This window comes from Myodes glareolus, chromosome 2 (genome assembly GCF_982192425.1).
Source record: "Myodes glareolus chromosome 2, mMyoGla1.1, whole genome shotgun sequence".
NCBI classification, from domain to species: domain Eukaryota; kingdom Metazoa; phylum Chordata; class Mammalia; order Rodentia; family Cricetidae; genus Myodes; species Myodes glareolus.
In genome coordinates this window covers 49,804,354-49,819,834 of record NC_142027.1, presented here as the reverse complement: position 1 = coordinate 49,819,834, position 15,481 = coordinate 49,804,354, and the positions used below count along the sequence as shown (strand labels likewise).

The following is a 15,481-nucleotide window of genomic DNA, read 5'->3' as shown; positions in this document are numbered from 1 at the left end:
AAAGCCTTACAAATATATCCAAAGATGGTGAGTCCCATATGGCTCTGATAAATGAAACCCATTATTGTGAATTTCAGGCTCTTCTTTAAAACAAAACACTACTGGGTGAATTTGGTGCTCATGAAATAAAGCACTAATTGCGTGGCCTAACAACACTGAATCCTCTGCCTAGCAGACATTTTAAGTTGTGCCAAATTGGTTTTGGGATGTGAACAAATATCCTGGAGCCAGACTAGCTCACATGCACTCACTACTCCCTGGAAGGAAGTTGGGCACTCTTGGAAACTACATTAACTCTTTCAAGCCATCGGGAACCTAGCTACCATGAAAAGAAAGGCCCCTTTTAAGACAAAAACAAATCATTCTGCATAATGTTAAGTCTCAGTAAAAGGTAAAATAGCAAAATCTCACTGAGGCTAACATATCTACATTACATATTTTACAGCATCTACACACCCCAATGGTTGCTTTCTAAAAATGTATCTCTAAAATGGTATTCATTTTTTCCTATGTATGCATAATTTCCAAGACATTAATAAGAGTTGTGTGCACTCCTGAGAGGAGAATTCATTTTAAGCTTAATATGTCAATTTGCCTCAGGCCAAGCGATAAGAAACTTTTGTTTCTTTGGTAACCGTTTTTACTTTATTATAACAAGAAACTTCTTTAGTGTTTTTAGTCACATGAAATGTAATTTCCAAACAAGAACCATTTTCTACAGTCTTTATATCCTGGTTTAGAAAGATGTCTACAAACTTAGAGCTGCATATTTAGATGGCAATTAATAAAATATTCTTCTTCTCCCTCACACAAATTTGAGCTCATACTTTTTTAAGCTGTATAAGGAAAATTTTGAACTACTACTTCTTTTTCCATCCTAAATTATTCATAAGTAACTTCTTAAGAATAAGTATTTATTTTGTCAGGAACTTTAACTAAACAATCTATTTGCAGTCGATAAAAGCATATTTATCTATCCCTGAGAATACCCAATCTACACCAACTATAATTTCATAGTTTGTAGGCTACTGTCACCTTAAGGCTGTCAATCTTTTCTTTTCTTTTCTTTTTTTTTTTGAAGGTTTAAGAAGATGAATTCTAAAGAAAATGTCTTGGGAGTGGAAACTAAAATTCTTATCTAGTTTAGCTGCTCCTAGCTTAAGCATTCTACAATATATTTCTTACAGAACCACATTTGATTTTCTAACAGTTGGTATGAATCTAAACATAACGTGGGAAGACTGTGTTCTACTTCTAACAAAGCCTCCCATCCTAACCATTGGACTCTGCATGCTGCTGGTATTGACTCTCTTGCTGTGACAGGAAAACACAACAAACTTTTCAGCGGGCCTCACAAAGAAACTAGGAGGGATTTGCGAACAGGACACATTTGGTGGATCAAGTGTATGGCTGCTTTTGGCCTCAACTAATCAATTTCAATTCCTAGAATAGACTACAAAGCTGTGGGCAGCTGTGGATGTATCATTATGAGAGTCATCTACCTGATCTGCGTTAGGGGTCAGGAATAACTCATACATTCACTAATCAAAGCTTGAAATCTGGTGAGTGTACTGGACTCTGTGTGAACCATCCCCTCTAAGTCCTTCATGCAGTTATTTTATTAGCTTCTGGTGAAAAACTCAGCTTTTAGTTTCATTTGGTACACAGAAACTAAAGTGGTATTTTAATTAAATACGATGCTACTGCTCAGACCCTACAACATCCACAGATTTTTATATTCACTATAACAGTGAGAATTTGACTAATATATCCATCCTCAACAGGTAAGAAATTTTCCCACAATGTTTAAGCAGAGGAGGTATCTGAGGTAGGTTTGATTGTTTCTACCCTAAATCCATATAACGATATCAAATTAATAGAAAATTCTACTCCAAGTTTGCTTCAAAACCCCGTCATCACCCATGATTAGGAAGCTGCTTTTGAAACCTTATAATATGTGGTCACCACATTTTCCATACTGAGATCTCTGCCATGTACACAGTATCTACGTATTCAACAACATGTTCTGTTTCTGGCTCCACAATTATTACATATATGATCCAAATAAAAAAGACACACGTGCTTAAAAGGATGCACACTGGCCTTTTACAGATGAGCTTGCTATCAATGCCCTTAATGCTCCAAATGTACCTGTCACCCAACCTCTAAGCCTGGGACTATCACCATAACAATGTTTAGATAGTACAGCAATAGGAAAAACAGAGGAAAGGAAGGAGGTGCAGAGATGTTAAAGGAGTCTCTTGACCAACAGAGGACTAGGCTGAGCGATTTCTCACTAAACAGAAACTGCTGTGTATAACTGTAACTAGTCATTTTACCTATTTTAGCTTCTCCTTCATAATCTGTGAAGCAATAAATCTGTGAAGCATTTTCACATTTTCAGATACCAATTGCTTCCCACATCCCTATACTGGCTAGAATCTTTGACATTTTCTTCATTCTGAGCCAAAACCTCACTGCCATGCTATCAGTAGTACCCTATCCACCTCAAGTTTTCTGACTCCTGTGTGTTTGCAAAGAAATAAAATTAGCTGCCTAAATTAAACATACCTACTGGGCAAGACATGCTTTGGTTTAAGGAATGGGAAGGAGTGAGTTCTGCTAAAGTGCTTATTTGGCCCCAAAAGGGTCATTGTTGGTACACTGCCTCCCACTACTAGCTCCTCTGGAATTTTCCTCAGAAAAATGGAGAACTGTTTTAGGATAGACACAACCTTTAAACTGGTTTCAAATCAAAATAAATTTAGGATATTCAAAGACCCTACAGGATTTTTCCCGTGGAGCTTAAATAAATCACTAACAATTTTTTCCAATTCATGCTCTGTTGCTAAATTTGACTTTCTACAAAATCAGGTTTTAATATTTATATTTGAAAAAAAGAGTACATAAACTTGTTAATTATAAGATCTCACCCTTGTTCTTCCCTAGATGATATTTTAGAAGAATGGCATTTGAGAAAAGGCCACTCAGAAATTCAAAGGTAAGCCAACTCCCCAAAACTTTGAAAGTCTTCTAAAGAAAAGATTACATTCCCCTACTTAGTAATTCTGTGACTCTTTATATACATAAATACACATAATTTTAATATGCAAATTATGTTGTCATTAAAGGTTTCCCAAATTATACAAGTATCTTAATATATAAAATTATGGTTAAACATAGATGATATACACCAGAGTTTCTTTACACTGTGACTATTCTAACACATGCAAAGTATTATTAAGTGTATAAAAATGAATAAACACTACATGTTTAGCAATTTATACAAAGGTAAGTGTGAAATATACAAGTTTGTATGTCACACTGTGCATTCTGGTTTTCACTTATTCAGAGACTTTCTTTTTCAAACAGGAACATTTGGAATGTTCCATGATCAGATACTTTAACTGTATAGAGCTGTTAATATGCTGGTTCTATTAACACATTGTACTTTAAAGATAAATTAGTTATTTTAAGACTGATAATAACAGCTATGCTATAGATTTTGTGTGTATCTTAGCTTGCTATATTGGGCAAGATTTAAATTTTCATTCAAATAATGTACCATTAAAGAAATTTAACACTAAAAAAATATAAACAAAAGGTTGTTCATTTCAACTGGTTTCCCTTAGGTATTACACTGTAATTCAAACTTTACAGATTAAAGAAAGAAATTTCTGAACTCATTCAATGTGGCAAGATGGTATGTTGCCTATAAAGGAAACAAACTTACACTCTACAAAGTTTAGTAGCATTTAGTGGCTTGTATTTGACAAATAGAGATAAAACCTAACTCTGGGAAGTAACTGTAAAGTCATCAATGATAAATTATGAGCACTAACTTTGCTACCAACAATACATTGGACCAGTATTTAAACTAAGTTCTGCCACTTACTAGATATGCAATGGTGTGTGAGTCACTTAACAGTTAGAAGTCTAGCTTTCTTCCTCTATTAGGACACTTCATAATGAAGGTATAGGGGTTACAGAGCCCATAGGGAAGTCTATTTAAGAACTCAATAATTACAGCTAGTAGAACTAAGTAGGCTCCTTTTGACTACTGGCACTTTATTTATACCTCTAGCCAGAAATCATTTTCAATGGAAAAAAATAAAAATTTAATTAATATGGTTTTTGGCCTCCCAAAATTAGACACTAACACTTACCATAATGAGAATTTGATAAAGATTCATTGAATTTGGGAAAATGATGTGATGTGGTGGAAAGAACACTGACTCTGAATCTTAACTCTGACATATTCAGCTGTCAACTGAACTTTGCAATGCATTCTATACAAAGTCTTTTATCTGAAGCATAGGCAGAATATCACTGTAAGTTTTTAATCGTTGCCTACACAGACTTGTAGGTAAAGACTAAGGTAAGCAATTTGTGTGAAAAACAGTAAGTATTGCCCTTCTTCCTTAATTTTTAGACTATAAGGCAAAACTACATTTTTCATACATGGCAGTACTGACTCTAGTCTTCTACATACAAAATATGCTTGTGTTTAGTTAAAGAATCATAAATTTGATGCAACCATAAACATACTGTAACATCACACCTTAAAAAAAAAAGAAGTCATTCTCAAGGTTTGTCACAAAAAAAAAATACAAAAAAACAAAAAAAACGATGGAGTAGCTTTGGTCAAAATATATATATCCAAATACTGCTTAATGGGATCTGAAAACAGGGTCTAGAAATCTAGAAAAACCACACTTGCTGAAAGTGATGGAGATGTAGCTATATGTAGATGACATAAAACTCAACTGATCTTTTCCTAAAGTGTTTGGACCAGTTACAATGCAGGATCCCCAAATTCCACTCCACAATTATTGGGACTAGAGCTTAAGAAGCTGATTGGGTTATTTTTTTCTTTTTCTGTTTTTTGTTTGTTTGGTTGGTTGGATTTTGTTGTTTTTGTTGTTCAAGAGAGGGTTTCTTTGTATAGCTTTGGTGCCTGACCTGGAATTAGCTCTTGCAGACCAGGCTGGCCTTGAACTCACAGAGATCCACCTGCTTCTGCCTCCCAAGTACTGGTATTAAAGGCGTGCGCCACTACCACCAATGGGAAGCTAAATTTTAAGAAACACCTTAGGGCAACTATTATGCACTCCTATGCTTAAAAACTTATGAACTATAGCATAATAAAGCAATACCAAAAAGAAAACATTTTCTATAGTAATTGGTTCCATAGTAATTTTTAAAAAATTAGCTCATATACTTAATAAATACCATGATCAAAAAATAACTTGTGATTGATATTCAATTTAAGGTAATAACTTTAGCCTAAATATAAAAATTAATAGTTATTAAAATAAAATACAGAAAATTTCAAGAACATCTTTAAAGCATCTGCTGCCTCAGGAGAAGAACCTGGCTAAGAAATAACACAAATTATTGAAGTTCTAATGTTGTGTGTTTTGCTTTGTCTTAGATTTTATTATCTATCCCTTCTTTGGTTACAGCAGTAATAGCAGTGACTATCACGAGTATCTGTACACTCCTTTTACTGCTCACAAAAAATTTATAGCATGAACTCATTTAACTCTCACAACAATCTTATGAGGGGTTAGAGGAAAGGAAGAATATACTATTACTTTTTTAAAAATTATAAAGTCAAATTTAAGAAATTAAGCAAATTATCCAGTCCTAAGTGTGTTTGGATTTTCAGAGATATTTGGACTGAGAACCCAGGTGTAAAATTCATACAAAAACATGTGAAATTTAAAACTTAACACTGACTTTTAAATATTATAAGTAAAACATAAAAATAATGCGTAGGTTACAAGTAGTCTATAATTCTATAGCAACCCGTTTATCTTGTTCTTTAAATTTATTCTACTTGACTAACTTTATAACTAATGCACAGAAAGATGGTGGTAGCCCAATCAACCAAATTAAATATTTAATAAAAGGCAAAACCTTGGAATATCCCTCAATTATAATTGCCTTGCTCATATCAAATGTAACCCCTATAAGAGTTTTCTCTTTTAAATTATGAGATAACAAACAGTATTTTCAACTTTTAGCTACAGTATTAATCCAAAAACTAAAACACCAGAGGTACAAGTAAGACCATGCCATCCAATAAATCATCACTGATTTTATGTCCTGGAAACTGAGGGTCAATCTCATCGACATTAGCACAGTAAGTCTGTGGTGAAGCTAGAATTAGAAACTGAGTGTTGACTCCACAGTCAGCTACAACACACAGTCCAGAGTAGTTTTCCCAAACAAAAAAAGAAAAGGTCATTGTAATATCAAAAGGAAGTAAAGTTAAAAAGAATTTGTTTGAAAAGGAGGTAAGACAAAAGGCGCAAAAACAGAAATGCTTACTTGAAAATAATTTTAAAATGGGGGGGGGGTAGTGTGGTGTGGGTGTGTGTGTGTGTGTGTGTGTGTGTGTGTGTGAGAGAGAGAGAGAGAGAGAAAGAAATGCATATGTCATAAACTAACAAGTATAAGTATTCATGTGGATCTTAAGTAACTAACTGACAATTCTGTATGCCATAAAAAGTTCTAGAATGACAGTTAATACATAAGCCTCAATCTCCAAATCAGGGCTTATACTTCATATAAGCTTAGAAACAATGGCAATCCAGTGTGAAGAGTGGTATTAAAAGTGACACATATAAAAGTTTCCATCAGAATTCAAACGAGAAAATATCTCACTGTCCGGTATGCTGAATTTCAGGTTTACAAGTGGTAAGAACTAAGTGAAAATCTCTCTTATGCATTATCTTCTTCCTTTCTAATTCTCAGCACATCCCTCTCTGCACTCAGCATTTAAAAAAAATTTAATATACACTAGAATGAGAGAGGGGAAACACACGATACTAACATTTCCTTAAGTATGCCTGAACGTGGGACCCTTTTCCTCCTTTTGGACTGAAATGAGGGTTTGTGCCCAGTTTTACAGTACCTTGTTAGGCCATGTTCCGTGGATGTCCCTGGGAGACCTATACTTTTTGGTTTTGTTTGGTTTTGCTGTTGTTTGCTTTTTTTGTTTTATTGTTTAGTTTTGAAGGGAAACAGAGGAGTTGATGTGGGGAAGAAGGAAGGTGCAGGGAGGGACTGGAAAAAGTGGAGGGAGGGGAAACCGGTTGGGATGCAATGTATGAGAGAAGAATAAAGGTTGTTATTTAAAAAAAAAAAAGAACTCTCAAGCATACTAAAGCACTTTAAAAGGATTTTTGTATCAATGCAAAATCTAAGCTTACAATACTTTGCAAAATTTTTGTGAATGTCCAGTTCTTTCCTTTTCACTGATTCATGCATTAGTTACTCTCACAGCAATGGGGACACAAGGTGGCACTGTCGTGCTGACATTCATTTCAGGGCCCTTTCTAAATGGACAAATTTGAAAGAGGCAAAGGCTCTATTGTGGCAGTTAAAACTAGAGTTGTAATACTGGCCAGCCTCCTGTGTCTTTCAGCATTTAAAGGGGCCTAAAGAAGAGCAAATCATTTTGAATTTCATGAAAATCACATCAAGCTTTTATAGAAGACAACATACACTCTGATAGCATTTCCAAAATCTGATGTCTGAGTTCAGAAAAATGTCTAAAGGCATACAGTTCGGCTTTACCAATAGAAACTCATGACTGAGCTGTTTACCACGGACAAACTGTGGACACGGACCGTCTCCCCATCTAGTGGCCAGTGGGAAGGAGTGGAGCCATAGAAGCCATGTTGCACTTCATTTAGTTAAAAATTGTCTTTTATCAAACCACTCCAGACTATTAAGTCCTTTAGTCTGACCAAAAAAAAAAAAAAAACACCACCTTTTGGTTTATTGCAATCACTGAATCATTAAAGAAGACCAATAATATATTGTGACACTTACCCCGATAACCACCACCTTAAAATTAAAGTGCTATGCTCTCTGAGACCACACAGGCTTCTTTTATTCTTCCTTCATTACCAACTCAAACTTCCTCCAAACACTTTTAACTTGTAAACAGAAAACATTAACAGATAGACTTACAGACATAGATACCTAAAACAAAATTTTAAAAAACTGGAGAAATGTTTACTCTGTTTTACTTTCAAGAAACTGAAAAACAGAAATTATGTCCTCTTTAAAATCAGTCAGAATCAGAAACAAGGCCTCCAGATTGAGCCACTTTAAATCCTTTTTTGCATTCATTAATACCACCTGATTCCTGAGCATAAGCTTTTTGTAGGAAACCATAGAGTTTCTCTCAACATACCAAGAAAAAAATCAGTTCCAAATTCTTGTTCACATGTTTCAAGCTCACTCACTAGAATGAAACTATTGTGTGTAAGACCTAGAGTATCTTCTTGCTGGTGAGTATAATGAGAATGTGAATATGAGAATATAATTTTTATTAAAACTAAAGAATTATTCATATCTATTCAACATTTACAAAGAAAACCACCAAATGGGCTGGATACAGGGTAGTATGAGCTATTAAAAATTGGTTTCATAAAGCCATTATGGAAAACAAAACCTGAACCCATTTTGTGGGCCGCAAAGTTTAGAGGGTGTTTTGTTGTTCTTTTATATAAAATCCTTTGACTTTAAGAGGAAGCACACACAAACTTAGGAGATCAGTTCCCTCAACTTCATTCAGCTCATGGTACTGCTTCAGCACAGGCTTGGAAAAGGCTTTGTTAGGAAGACATCTTACAGAAACAAATGAATCTGTTCACCAATATAAAAATCTGCTCACAACTCAAAACCCAAGGATTAAAGGGCAAAAGGAAGCATGGCACTGAGAGTACTGCCAATGTGAGATGTTTTGACTTCTTCTATGACCTTGTTTTGGTGGCACCACTGAAATCTGTCCTAGGATAAATGGAATATTTATATCTATCTGCTTGAGAAGGACAAAAACAAAAGCTGCAGGGATGGGTCAAATGGTTTTTACCAAAATTGGACACAGAGTTCTTTTCTTTCACTACTCCATCCACCATCAGTATTACTTATATTATCTCAATTTATCTTCATTTAATTTTAATCACACATATTTCCCTTGTAGGGATAAAATAAGGGAATAAAGTTCACTGCTGATATAAGAATCCAGAAAATGTTACAAGTATTGTAGTTCTTGTTATCCTGTCTAAAACCATGGTAGTAAGACTATACAACCAGGAATATAAAGACAGTAAGACATATGTACAGGAAAAGAGTATATTTACGGAATCAAGAAGAAATTTAGTGTGTCCAATATTTAAAAAGAAAACAAACCAACAACGAATAGTGTAAAGCATCCCAGCCCTTCCAACAGTATTTGCCTTACTTTTAATTAGCCAACAAAAGAAAGGAAGTCTAGATAAAGTGTTTTTATTTAAAATGACAGTCATACAGTTTTCATACATGTATACAGGAACCAAAAAGTTATATAAAGTGATTAAGTATTCTACTGGCTTTTTGTTTGTTTACTAATTGCTAAGGTGGCATGCCTACACCAACTGAAAAAATTCCTTTAATTCTTGTCAATTACATTTAATTTGCTTGGAAGTTCAAACTCCAAAACGAATCCACAACAAGAAGTCACAATTGGATTGTAAATTCACAGGATATACTTAAAGGAGAACTAAAACAAAAGCATATGATAATCTAATAAAAAGAGAAAAACTTAACCTTCGAACTGTTTAAAAATTATGTAACAAATTTAATGGTTTCAAAAAAGGTTCACAGCGAGTTTCTTTAAGAGCAAAATAATACTATATGTAATTTATAATTATTACCACTTGTACCTTTATGATTTCAATTTATTGAGCACTGTTTTAGCCTTCAAAAACTCCAATTCTACTATACATAAATGTATTTTCAATATAACTCCTGACATTAGTAGTTTAATATAAGAATGTTTCAAATAAATTCTTGATACTTAACTGTATAACATGAAATATGAACACTAAATTCATCATCAAGTCTTCAATACCAAAGTTAATTCTAATATCAAAAAGACAAACAGCATATAATAGTCGGCATCCTTTCAGTCAGCTTCAAAGAAAAGCATAGATATTCAGAATTAATTAGAATATGTTTGGCTTCCATCTGACAACTGTATGAACTGATCAACTGTCCTTGCTCCTTCTCTTCATTTTCTAACTTGGAAGTAAGTAGCTAAGTTTGTCTGGGTTAAAGTGCTTACATAAGAGTTTCATTGCTTAACAGAACTACAAAACACCCGCCCGGAATTTCAGTTGAGTGTCAAGATTCCAAAAAGGCAAAAGTTCCATGTCCTCAAGCTGATTACTTTCAAGTGATCTGCAGAACCACCAAAGAGCTTGATCCTGGAGTAGAAGAGGGGCTATGAAGCCAAAGTCAAGGATAATTTTCCCTCAGCTGAGTGCACAACCAGTAGGACACCTGACCATGACAGTAATACTGTAGGAAGAGGCAGAGTCACAGAAAAGTCCCACTCTGATAAGCTCCTAAATGCTGCTTTGAACACACCTGTTATAGTGGCTTCCACTCACATGACACTAAGAAGAGGTAGGTGGCACTATTTCTTCTTACAGCATCAGAAATTCGCCTCTACTTCTGTTTCTAAAATAGCTCAAAAATATTCTTGGTACATTAAATAAATACAATAGATATCAATATTGGTATATAAATATAGGACATTTATGTAAAAAACAGAAGTCATATATTTTCTAGAATTTGTAGAATATGCATCTAGTCTTTAGATTTTCAGTCACAAATGAAAAGTGGCTTGTTAATTGATTACATAAAATAGCAAAATGTCTTATATAAAATTAAAAAAATTAAAGGCCTCAACACATAAATAAGCAAAAAACAGAGTGCTTTATTATAGCTGCGGCACTGACACATGAATACATAGGCACACAGAAAACTAGGTACGAAACTCTACAAGATGACGGAGTTACAAGCCAACCAAAACTAAGTATGGACAAAAATATCAAAAGGAAACCTGTTACTATGTAAGCTAATTTAAAATTATTTTTAAAATTATTTTTAAGTGGGGAGGGGCACTTGCATATACACTTTACACAACTGACAATGTGCACAATCTGTAAGATAACCTATTTCTTTGTGATAACCAATTTCTAAAACTTGCTTGTAATTTATAAAGTCAATAAGTGAAACTATTTAGATTTTTCTCTTCAATACTATGTGACTTAAACTAGCTTAGCTCCTTACCAGTCAAAAAAAGTTGGAATGGGCTTCTTTAATAGAAATTAAAAAAAAAAAGTACAAAAAAAATGTAACTTGTATATTTTTAAATAGCTCCAAGGTAGGGCAGCTCCAATGCCCATTATCAACAACTACTCTCAAGAGGCCACCCTTGCAGCTGAAGAAGGCTGGACTAGTAGCATTCAAAGAATGTCAACAGCAGACCTCCCTTTGCCAGAAAAGATTACAGTGTGCACAGGAGCCAGATGCTGCCTCCACGCACCTTGCCAACCTCGGAGCAACACGTTGCTCAGGGCCTGAATCTGGCTTCCAATGAGACAGCGTAACCAGCCACTACTCAGGGTTGGGTAAGTCCATCAACACATCCACCAATAATTTCTATATTTATAGAAAGCCAGAACATGTGTAGATAATCACACAATTGGTTATTTATATAGTGCCAGATTTTATGAATACAGGAATTTGTTAATTAGCATGAGGACTAATCATTAAAATTCAAAAATAGATAAATAAACAGGAATGCCATTTATTTGCTAATGTTTCAGGGAGAAAGTATGCAGCTGCTTTCCCTCTGACGAATACAGGCTTCTACAGAAAAAAACACGAAGAAAAAGTATCTGCAATTTTTGAGACCCTACTGAGTATGATGCAGGAAATCACATAGTCTTTCTATTAAAAATAATCTGATTCGTCCCTCAGTTAAAAAAAAAAATCAAAAAGTTTAAACTGGCATGTGCTTAGCATTTGAATTATACTGTTTGGCATTTCACTGTCTGGGTGCTTTTCAAAGACCAAAGCTGATTTTCATCGGATAGGAGTTAAAAAGCACACACACGTCACTTAGTACCAAATAGTTTTAGCTACAGGGCATGGCAAAGCATGAAATAACTGCTTTAGAGCACTTCCTCTTGTGGGTGTGTTAGATAGCTGTCTGCTCCAACATTAAAATGAAACACACTGTGACCTGACAGTGTCAGGCTTTGGGACCTAAACAGGAAGATGAGCCCTCCAAAGCCAGCAAGCCTGGTTAATGAATTTTTCTGGCACTCTATAGCCCTCCTGTGATGCAAGGCTTTCAGCTTTCCAAATCCCTGTGCAGCAGAGGGCACTGGCTTTAAGTTTACTTATGCACATTTTACAATGTCCTGCAGTATTTAGATTGTGACAGTTCCTCCCAGAAAAGGGCAAGATTATTTTTCATACTAAAAATATTTTCAATTTACTGAAGGCCAACCAAGAATTATAATGCAAAAGAAAACACACTCTAAAAATTAAAACCACCACAGAAATGACTAAAATTTTCCTTTTCCATTTTCTTTTGAGAGTTGCTGCATTTGGTGTTTACTTGTGGATAATGTAAAAACACAATGTGAAATATTTTAGATTATCAGCAATGCATTTGTGATTCTTTGATCCATATAAATATGAATTATGTACATAAATATACAGTGATATTTCCATAAATATGCATGAATATTGAAACGATTGATCAAAAGATATGTGAAAGATTTCTTTTGTTTAAAAGAGCATCTCAGACAATTCTCAGTTATAATACCAAAATAACAGGTGCATGGGACAGATACACTTCTGACCTTTTAGTTCTAAAACAAATTTTTGGATCAGTCTAAACTGGGAAAAATTCTCTTCAAAACTCCAATTATCACGCACAATGTTAACACATACTTCCTACAGACTCCCCCGAAACTTTCCTTGGATCCTGGAAGAAAACAGGCTCTGGAAGGACCTGACTGAATGCACTTCAGGGTTATACTGCTCCTAGTCAAAGCTGCCCTTTACAGCCGAAAAGACAGTGGAGAAAAATAACTAAATTAAAAGTCTCAGTATAAATTTTTTAAAAGGAGAGGTAAAAAAAGTCTTTCAGTAGGAAAAGTTCACTACCCTTCTGTAATAATGGGTTTTTAATAAACATTTTACTAGGTTTGAACCTTGAGAATGTGTTGAGGAGTCTGCTCTTGTGTCCCAGGTGGGTTAAGAATATTGCTTTATGGACTTCTTTGTGTTGTCAGAGAGGCCTAATGGAATTAACAGGGGAAAGTCTGCCACTTATAGTAAATAAATAATGTATTACAAAAAGGTGATTGTTATTATCAAAGATCTCCACAGATCAGCATCCATTTCCTATTACCGCTCATTTATTTTCTGAAAATATTATCTATCTCTCAGTCTGACTTATTTTTTATCAGATGAATAAAAGTTTTACTTTCGTACAAACCCAAATAAAAGTCTATTTAAAAGTATACTTCAAATGGATCTTATCTAACTACTCCTTGGAATTTTGAAAAACACTTTTCTAGAAAATTCTTCAACAATGAAAGCTAGTTTAAAATATAACCTTTTTTCCCACCATGAGAAAAAAAAAGAGAAAAGAATCCCTCAAATGAAAAATTTCAATAACAAGTACATTTTTATAGCCTCAAAATTGTTAAGGGAATACTTACAGTTGTTGCACAAAATGGCCTGATACACTCCATAGCTTCTACTTCGTTAAAAAAAAAAAGGCCAGCCCCCAATACTCCCTCCTCAAGCATAAATAAACAAACCAAAAGGAAACTATCCCAGAATAAAAACTGCTTGTTAAGAAAGTATATATTCTTACTAACGACAGTAGTATCAATATAAATGCAACAATCCATCTCTAAAATAAAGTTAGAAAAGAGCCCCAATTCCTTTGAAGATATAGCCCCCTGATGCATTAATTCTACGTATATAACAGCAAAAATAGTTACTTGATTCTTGCCCACCTTAAAGGACTATCCCTCACCTTATGTCCAATGTCATCAAACAAGCATGCTGGTATAAAGTATGCAACCTGTTTCAAGGATTTAAACTGTAAATATGGACTTTAAACTTCAATGTAAAACAAAGAACAAGAGTCTCACTTTAGTAGTAACCACACTGGCACTGCTGCTAAAACTCACTGGCAAATAACTAACAAAATCCAGTTAGCAATAAATAAGGACAACATGATATATAGACAGACAGATGGAATTGCATAAACAGACAAGAAAAGCAAAGAGACAAACATACGGAGGAGTTTGTTTTAAAAGAGTGAAAGATTCTGATTTACTTGGTAGTTTACGAAGAAAAATAGGTTTGTTTGTAATTATTTTTTTAAACTAATGAAACTGAATCACAAGGTCACACCCTTAAATAATTAGGAAAATTAGTAGAGGGTAGGTCTCCTATAGATGTTCCAAATTTTAAGCTAGCATTAGCTCTGACAAATTTAAATACAGAAATTAAAATTCAAGAAAAGAAAGCATAAAAGCACTGTGAACTAAATAAGATGATAAATACAGGGGGACTGAGTAGGCAGGGTTGTTTTTATGAAAGTTGTCTGCCCCTACCTTCTTCCCCAGCGCTGAGTTTCTCTTCTCATAATCGGTGTCTCCCTGGAAGTACAGTGTGAGTGGTAATGACTGCCTGCCTCCCTAATGAGTCCATTTTCCTGCTCTTGATGTTGTGTATATACACACACTGCAACCTACCTTACAAACCACAGAGACGGGAAGAGAGAGAGAGAGAGAGAGAGAGCAAGAGAGAGGGAGGGGAAGGGGGGCAGGAGAGAGAGAGAGAGAGAAAGACAGAGACAGAGCAAGCAAGCCAGTGAGAAAGAAAGAGGAGAGAGAGAAAGAAAAACAGAAAGAAACAGAGAGAGAGAAAGGCACAGACAAAGCCCTCCTACCAGACAGCAGACAGCCCTCCTTCCCCTATCCAGCAAAATGCAACTCGTCTAATGCAGCAACAGGTTCAGTATTTCAGACTAACAGAGTGAAAAAGGTATACTCTATAGCATTGCTGCTTGCAAATAAACAGTTTAAGAGCAGCTGGCTCCACCTTCTTTATTTATGCTCCATTATGAGGAATGTATTGTTTCAGCTCTGGCACAACAGTACGTGTGTAATTATCATAAATACATTTTTGCATATTAGCAGGAAATAGGGAATTGCATAGTTTATTTGTGCAATTTTTCAAATTTATTTTTTTAATGTGAGAAAAAATGTCAACAAATCTGCTCTGACAAAAGCCTAGTAATGATTTTAAAGTCAGAGCAGTCTTAAAGGAGACTGTAAAAAGCAGACTCCATACAATAGGAAAACTGATCTCAGACAAAACTGATAAGTGCAAAGAAGAAATCATTATTCAGTAAATAAACCAAGACCATACACAAAATTGAAGACAAGAACAGAATTAAGTTCAATTAACTTGCTAATAGGCTAGTGCCCGAGAAGAAAGCAGACCGGTTTCTTGTTTGAAGCATCCAGCTATACAAACACCACAATGTAATGCAGTCTGTATGAACAGGTGCAATGCATACAATACACGG

General features: G+C 34.7%; 1 protein-coding gene across 23 annotated transcripts in view; it reads right to left on the bottom strand.

Moving 5' to 3' along the window:
* The window catches only part of Zbtb20 (zinc finger and BTB domain containing 20), a 758,948-nt gene that overhangs the window by 711,981 nt on the left and 31,486 nt on the right, over window positions 1-15,481 (bottom strand). For 13 of the 23 annotated variants that reach the window (XM_085685606.2, XM_087900161.1, XM_085685605.2 and 10 more), the window contains exon 1: window positions 14,502-14,812. The exons of 6 other annotated variants lie outside the window; for them this stretch is intronic. The gene's annotated coding sequence lies outside the window, so the exon portion shown is untranslated. Of the gene's footprint in view, window positions 1-14,501; window positions 14,817-15,481 lie in introns of those variants that run through there. 4 more of the 23 variants (XM_048422838.3, XM_087900197.1, XM_085685625.2 and 1 more) reach the window with 2 other exon arrangements.